The following is an 8,178-nucleotide window of genomic DNA, read 5'->3' on the forward strand; positions in this document are numbered from 1 at the left end:
TAGGCCTAAATGCAAAATGGAGAATTCGCAATTCCTCCCATTATTGTGAATTAGCAGTAGCAACTGTAGCAAGTCAATAATTAATAATCATAAAGTTTATTTCTCTTTGATTTAATTGATCAAGTAATAACTGAATTTTTAGCATGAACTGACGATGTAATATCCTACAGAAAAAAAATCTTAATACCGCGATGTAATATCCACCATGGAATGCCAACCCTACTTTAGAGTATTGTACTCTATATCATTTAAGCGTGATCTATAATCTATAACACTAATAGAGTACGCTAAAATAGCCTTTTTTTTACACATTTTTACTAGTCATATAATATTACGCAAAAACACATAATCAAAACCAAAAGAAGTCGACTATTTACTTTGGACGATCTTGAACGCAGCCACTAATGTCATTACAAACGTCAAATGTCACATGTGACAAGTTATTTTGAGAAGTTTTTGAGGTTTGTTTTGTTTGTGACTTTGGTTTTGTTTGTTTGGAATACTTTTATCCATTCGTTATAACGTGATTGATGAACATTGATAACGCCGATCAAGCATCCTGTACTGATAATAATAACGCAAGTACCCCATCTAAAAATCGAAAAGTTTTGACGAAGAAAAAAAGGACACAGAAGTACACACAACTTTGGGAAAATGAGTTTTCATGGCTAAGAAAAGACTCAGAAAGTGATACAAATGCAAAATCCATAATCTGTGGCGAAGTTTTCTCTCTATTCCATCAGCTGGAGTTGTACACGTACGTAAGAGTGTTTGATTTTTCTTCTGTATGCTATCTGTTGACGAAAATGTTTTGTGTGTGTGTATGCTTTTATTGGTGCCTCAGTGAAGGTGCATGCATCATCTATTTAAAATCTTTTCAGATATATCATTTCATTATACCCGCATGCTTACATTATTTTCTGTCATTTTGTTTTCTTATTTTCGAATCAATTATAAAAAAAAATACAACATATGAATTAAAACTATACATTGAATGCCTCACCATTGAGACAATAGATAAACAATACTCCAATATACCTATTAGTTATCATACCACCCAGGCGGTTCAACCTGGCTCACAAACTGTAAAATTTTGTTGAACTTCTTTCTTTAGGAAAAACTTTTAACAGGAAAGATAAAGATGTCCTAATAATATAAGTTATCTATATGAAAGTCAAATACAGAGATTAGTCGAGAACATTAAATTACCATTTAGTACCTATTTAATCATGACCTGTAACAGCTGTATTGCATTTTAACGTTACATTCATTTATTATTGTAAAGGTTTAGCATTACATTACTAACTTTCTTGCTTCCGAATATTATTGTGGATAGTAAGTACCTACCTGTATTTTAAACAAGTCAGGATATAAACAATGTCCAAAAGGATCAAACAGTCCATTCTGTGTAATTCATAGATATTCACATCGCAACAGGCAGGTCAAATCAGAAGTATTAATTAATACTATTAGTAATATCTGCAAAATCCAAGACGTATAATGTATTTTTTCTTGCTTGGCGCGGATCTTGAGCGGCCTTGGAGTGTCTTTTTATTTGAATTAATTTCAAAACAAATTTATGAAATGAAACATAAATACACATGAAATGCATAGAATGATTGATTTTGTAATTAAACCATTTATTCAATTCTTTATTTGTGAACATAGGTAATGTATGAATAACAGGTGTTCAGCAGAATATTGAGATCTGAGAGTACAAATCATGCACACATGCTATTTCCATAATTTAAACATTAGGTACAATAAATAATGACTTAACGAATTGTGTTAATACAAGTACAATAATGCCTCAATTAATAAATATCAATGTTGAATAACATTATTAATTTTATAATGTCATAGTGTATCATCAGTCAAATATTTATGTATAATAATGAGCATTTTCCTACTAGTAACTCATATAATTCCTTTCGAAACAAATCATAACTTAAACTGTGGACCTCCACAGTACCTAATTGGGAATTTCATTAAAACAAATTTTGGTCTCATACACAATATGTTATTTCTTCATCAATGCTGTTTTTACGACGGAAAACTTACGTTATTAATATATTGTGAACTACCTTATTAATCTGTTAAGAGTCTGGGAGACTTTGACAAACAAACATTTGTTTTACAAAAACCGCAACTTCATATATGTATAAAGATGGAAAAGTAAGTATTTTGGCTGTAGTTAATTTGTTTAATTGTATTTTTATTAAAAAGGACACACAAAGATTGTTTACCTTTTGTGCTGAGTGAGAGTGAATGTACATGCAATCACCCATTTTATGACATATTATTATCCGTATTAGTTTCAATATGGGTCTTTTCCAACACCTTTAAGAAGGCTGGACGTCTCAGACAACTTTTAAATCTGATAACATTATTTCCGTAGTTTAAAAACATTAAGTATAAATACATGTTATTATTCTGTTAGTAAATACCACTAGGTCCCTAAGTTTTGAATACTTTATTCATGATCTGCTAAATAAATATAAATTACCATAGGTATATTACAACTTTAATGTTTATGAAGTGTTATATTTTGTATTTTTAAGTACCTACTGCTTTGTTGAGTTTTAAGGAAAAGTCGTTATATCGTATAGGAGACTATGATAATGGAAATTATATGTATTTACTTAGAATTAAAACTAATGTAACACCAACATAGTTGCAATGATAATAATTTATATTATGATTATAAGCAATTTTAGAAAACAATATTTGTATTCCTAGACTTAGCAAAAGCCTTCATCTTTATTAGATAAACTTAAACGGGATTATATCCCATGCATTATCATGATACTATCTTACAAATGTCTAACAACAAACAAATTGCGGAACCTGGAATATTCTCTCTCTTCTTTATTGGTTTTCCATGACTTGTTAATACTAAATATAAATAAAACTAACTATTGACCAGTTTCCATACATAACAATGCTCAGCCTCACATTGATTTCAATCTAAAAATGCTTACATTTTGTGAACTTTAAAACTCAAACTACAGTGTGAAAATATCAATTATGCTCTGTCCATTATATTATTGGTTTTTGGACAGTTGAAATCCCATACATTTTTGACGACTAAAAGGAAAACCAACTTTACTTACCAGACATAAGGAAGCGTCATAAAAAAAACAAAAACATAGTGGAAGCTATATAAGTCTCTCGAGTTGATAATCACCTTGGTGTGAATCACATAACGTCAACAACACAGATATAATTAAAAACTATACCATAGGTACTATTTGTTTATTTATTTATTAATTTATTTCAATAAGGAACACGACTACTGACCACATATACAGTCTAACTATAGTCATGGAAGTAAAGAGTGCGAATTTGTGGAGACTTTATGTCATTGCCTGTTGAATACTTACAGTTACAGTTAATTATATTAGGAAATAAAATAGCAATTGACTATATCGTTTAACGGATTGGTGCTTAGATGAAGGTAATAGATCAATTTAATACGGTATTTTACAATTAGTTCGGATCAATTTCAGTTCTGGACTTTATAAATAGACTGTAAAGCTTTTGCACAGTCAGTCATCACATCAGTTACTTTAAATATCCCTGTAGGAACTGCCAAGAACCCATCTCATACTATTTGGACATGCACAGAGAGCAGTAATTAAAACAAAATATTTCAAATCTATTTTATTTCCTACATTTCAAATATATATTTTATTTGTGACGCCGCTGGCTTGCTGACGTAGAGGTTCAGAATTAATTATACATGATCTTACTTTGCTGGCTTTATTTACAAAAGGAGAAGTCAAACAAAGTGACATTATCCTATATATAATCAAATATTCTATATTCAAACTCGTAATAAGCCCACGTCCTCATAATATGGCGAGGTTGACATAGTACCTACATACAAATTTCATTCCATTGGGCCTATCATATATAAAGATAAAAATTCAATAAAACAAAATTAAAAAATAAACACCCTTTACATAAAAACGTAGAAATGATTTGATGAAACCTACTTTCAAATACAATTAACCTAACAGTCCTCCACTATTCATAACAAGGTGAATGAAATACTCTAGATCAATCTGAAGGCAATGACGGAAACAATAAAAAAAAAAAAAAAACGAAGTACTTATAAAGAAATGTTTTTAAGAGTCTTTATTGTACTTATCTACAAATAAAAATAGTAGGTTAAATTAATGCACTGTACTTTCTTTGAATATGCTGACATCGATGAAATTTATAATGAGATAGGATATTTAACCAATATTTTGCACATATTAAAAAAAAAATTAAGTATACAGTAGCGATAGCGGTCACCAAACTAAGCTTGGTCTGTATCTTGAGGTACCATTGGTATCTAAGTATTTTCTAGTTTTAATTATGCCGACACTGAAAAGGCTGTTAATTAAAGGTAGCTATAAGCACCTACTTGTATTTACCTCTACATATTTTTATTTTATTTAATCCTTTATTGCACAAATATAAAAATAAGTGTACAAAGGGTGGACTTAATGCTACAAGCATTTTCTACCAGTCAACCCACAGGAGGTGTTTTTACCTACTTATATGTGTTTACTTACTTGCTGAATGCTTGATTGTAAATTCTTATCATGGCATGCTAATTATTACCATGCACCATGTAATATGCACAAATATTGTCATGTTATGTAATGATACTCTCAAATATTTATACTCTTGATTTTGCAACTCATATGCATACTAACTCTAATTATATTATATTCATTTGATAGAAAACTTAATACTTAAGATACGGTCAATTTAAAATAATTAATATAAAATTCCACAAAACTTTAACTAATTATAATATAATCATGTTACAATATAATAGGAATGCCATTACATCAACTAATTTATATATGAATAATTCATAATTAATTCGTGGCAACTGTAACACTTAACTTCTATCCGTGTCTCAAGCAATTAAAAACTTGTAATTGGCTATCATTATTTCAAAATTCTTATAATAAATTATTCGTTAATTTTCCTGTAAATAAATAAAGGTAATAAGAACTATTTATGATAAAAGTACATAATATAATATTATACCTTACTTAACTAGGTTCATTATTAAGCTGTGGATGTAACTTATTACTTGCGACTAATATGCAATTTATTTCTCACTTTTCTATTCTAATTCCTGTTCTTGTTTTAGGATAGGAATATTTACATATTGTATGATGAATATGATGATGATAAAGAAAACGATGATTTAAATATGAAGATATAATTGGAATAATCATAAAATGAGAATATGCATATAAAAATCTACATAATGAGAATGGCTGAGGGTCAGCATTGATCTATTAAATCAAGATCGTTAAAACACTTCAATATAATTACAAAGAAAAGGCCGATTTAATATGGAGACACAAGAATATAAGACATAAAATGAAAGGATTGGAATACCTACATTATGAGAATATGGAAAGAAAATACTTACATTTTATACACATAATACAAGAATGTATTGGAATATTAAGAGAATGGCTGTCTAAAGCTCTATTAAATCAAGATGGTTAACACACTTTAATAAAATTACAAAGAAAATGTTGATTTAATATGAAGACACAAGAATATTAGAATTAAAATATAATAATTTGAATACATTATGAGAACATGGAAAGAAACTTACATTTTATATACATATATTATGAGAATGGCTGTCTGAACAGTATTGTCCTAATAAATCAAAATGTTTAACACACTGTTGTTATTATAATAAATGATGATTTAAATATAAAAATACAAGAATATTATATATAAAATAGAAGAATTGGAATATATTTTGATACTAAGATACCTGAATTATAAATATATTATGAGAATGGATGACCGAACAGTATTGTTCCGATAAATGAAGTTGAATGGTATGCTGAAGTGCAAGCGGTGCTCACACAAGGATGTGATTGGTATGCCGAAGCACAAGCGGTACTCACTGAATGATAATACACACACTTTAATATTGTTATAATAAAAGGTGAATGGTATGCCGAAGTGCAAGCGGTGCTCACACAGGGTTGTGAATGGTATGCCGAAGCACAAGCGGTGCTCACCTAATGATAATTAGTATATAGTGGCTGGTATGCCGAAGTGCAAGCGGTGCTCACACTGGGTTGTGAATGGTATGCCGAAGCACAAGCGGTACCCACTATACTATTTATCTGATAAAGAGTAAGTATGTTGTCCGAGTATATGTGGCTGGTATGCCGATGTGCAAGCGGTACTCACACTGGGTTGTGACTGGTATGCCGAAGCACAAGCGGTACCCACAATACTAGTGACATTTTATATGTAAACTAAGCCTATATTTCTTATAATACTCTTATTAAGTATAATAATACTTTCTTTCACTTTAATGTTACTCAAAATAAATAAAGATTATGTTTAAATTTTAAAAATTATATCAGAAACAAAATCATATCAATATTCAAATAATCACTATTTAATTTACCTACTCGTACGAATTAATTTGATTTATTCTGCTACGAGGCCATTGTCCAGCAGTAGAAGACTAATAAGGAGGCCATTGTCCAGCAGTAGAACACTAATAAGAAGGCCATTGTCCAGCAGTAGAACAACAATAAGGAGGCCATTGTCCAGCAGTAGAACACTAATAAGGAGGCCACTGTCCAGCAGTAGAACAATAAACAAAAAAAAAAAAAACAACTAATTAATATATAATTTGTGTACCTATTTCAGATTCTGAGGAACAATGAACATACAGTGTAGCCGACCAAAAATTCACCTAGCAACGTTGCAGCGTAGCAGACCAGCGTCAGACCAGCATTAAGTACATCAATAAGAACAGCCGGAATATGGTTTACTAATTACTTATAGTCTCTTTGAGTTTTGTTTTAATTATGATTGCTAAGTGCATTTAATATCACCACATAGATATAATAACTTTATTAATTTTGCTAATTCATTCAGTTTGTTAACATAAATTTAGAACTTGTTAGTTAGCGTTCGAATGGCCGACAGGGAATGGGGACATTCCCAATAACAGGACGGCCGACTGTTAGCGTTTAAATTTACCAATGCTATTCTTTACTAATATCAAGCTACTTATTTCATCATAGGTCCGGCCGGATTACTAGATGTAGCTAGGAATTGTTCTTTAGTTCATTTAGTTTCTATATTGTCTGTGATTCGCATTGACTGGCCGGTCACGGGATTCATGCGGATTCATTCAATTCAAGATGGCAGAAAAAACAAGGATAACTTTTAAAAGACTTCTGTTTGTTATTAGATTCCTTTTTGAATAGTTTGTGTTCCTTATAAAAGTATTTTACTTCAAACTTCCTGAGTGTCTTATTTTCAGCATCTTCTATAGTACCAAGCTAACATTACGTTAATACTTTGTTTTATCGGCAAACATAAATTATTGATGTAGTCGATAAGTACCTAGTTTGTAAAAAATTACGTTTATCAGAAAAAAATATTATACGATGAAAAAAACCAATAAAACACTTTAATTTGACATTTGTGGGATCTAAATTTAATATTGATTTCAGAGCTTTATAATCATTAAGGCAGTTTATTTATTACATTTTCAATTGTGCTTTAAAATGACTGTCTAGTCAAGATTTTTCACTAGATCTTTCCAAACTTATGATACCACAGTGACCTATCAGATTATTGTGGGTAAGCTAGCGTCCTTTTCAAAAAATTTAGCCTTTAACTGTATGAAAATCTGTAACATTGTATTAATTTACCTAATAGGTAATTAAAAAATAAGCTTACAAAGCTCCGTCCCACGTCCAATCGGTTATTAAAACTAGCCATTGTTTGCGCGTCCCGTAAACTGGTAAAAGACGAACGTCAAAGAATAAAAGAGTTCAATTTCCATAAGCATCTTCGCGGTGTTTGTAATAAAGGAAAATCCACTTCATTAAATTCAAGGCCCGACAGAAAAAAACGCGGATAAGGAAAAAATGAAAGGCGGTTAAGTCTCTCTTCAACGGATATTCATAGTACGGTAAACAAGAGTTTTCGTGGTAACGGGCCGGTAATATTTTATTACCGTATTACTGGAGACTGGGCGGGCGAGACCGGGCGGGCGGGCGGCTCGCTACGCACCGTGTTAAGGCGAAGTACCTACTACTCAGTAGTTGTAAATCTTATAATGTTCACTTTGAATTAAATTTTGCAAGGTACAATGCATATACAAAT

The 8,178-nt window shown here is 30.7% G+C and overlaps 1 long non-coding RNA gene across 1 annotated transcript; it reads left to right on the top strand.

Moving 5' to 3' along the window:
- The first annotated feature begins 419 nt into the window (after positions 1-419).
- LOC105393780 lies at positions 420-7,307 on the top strand. Its single transcript, XR_007267588.1, has 3 exons — positions 420-757; positions 5,159-6,177; positions 6,706-7,307. It is a non-coding gene; the product is annotated as an uncharacterized LOC105393780 (long non-coding RNA).
- The last annotated feature ends 871 nt before the right edge of the window (positions 7,308-8,178 follow it).

This window comes from Plutella xylostella, chromosome 22 (genome assembly GCF_932276165.1).
Source record: "Plutella xylostella chromosome 22, ilPluXylo3.1, whole genome shotgun sequence".
Taxonomy (NCBI): Eukaryota; Metazoa; Arthropoda; class Insecta; order Lepidoptera; family Plutellidae; genus Plutella; species Plutella xylostella.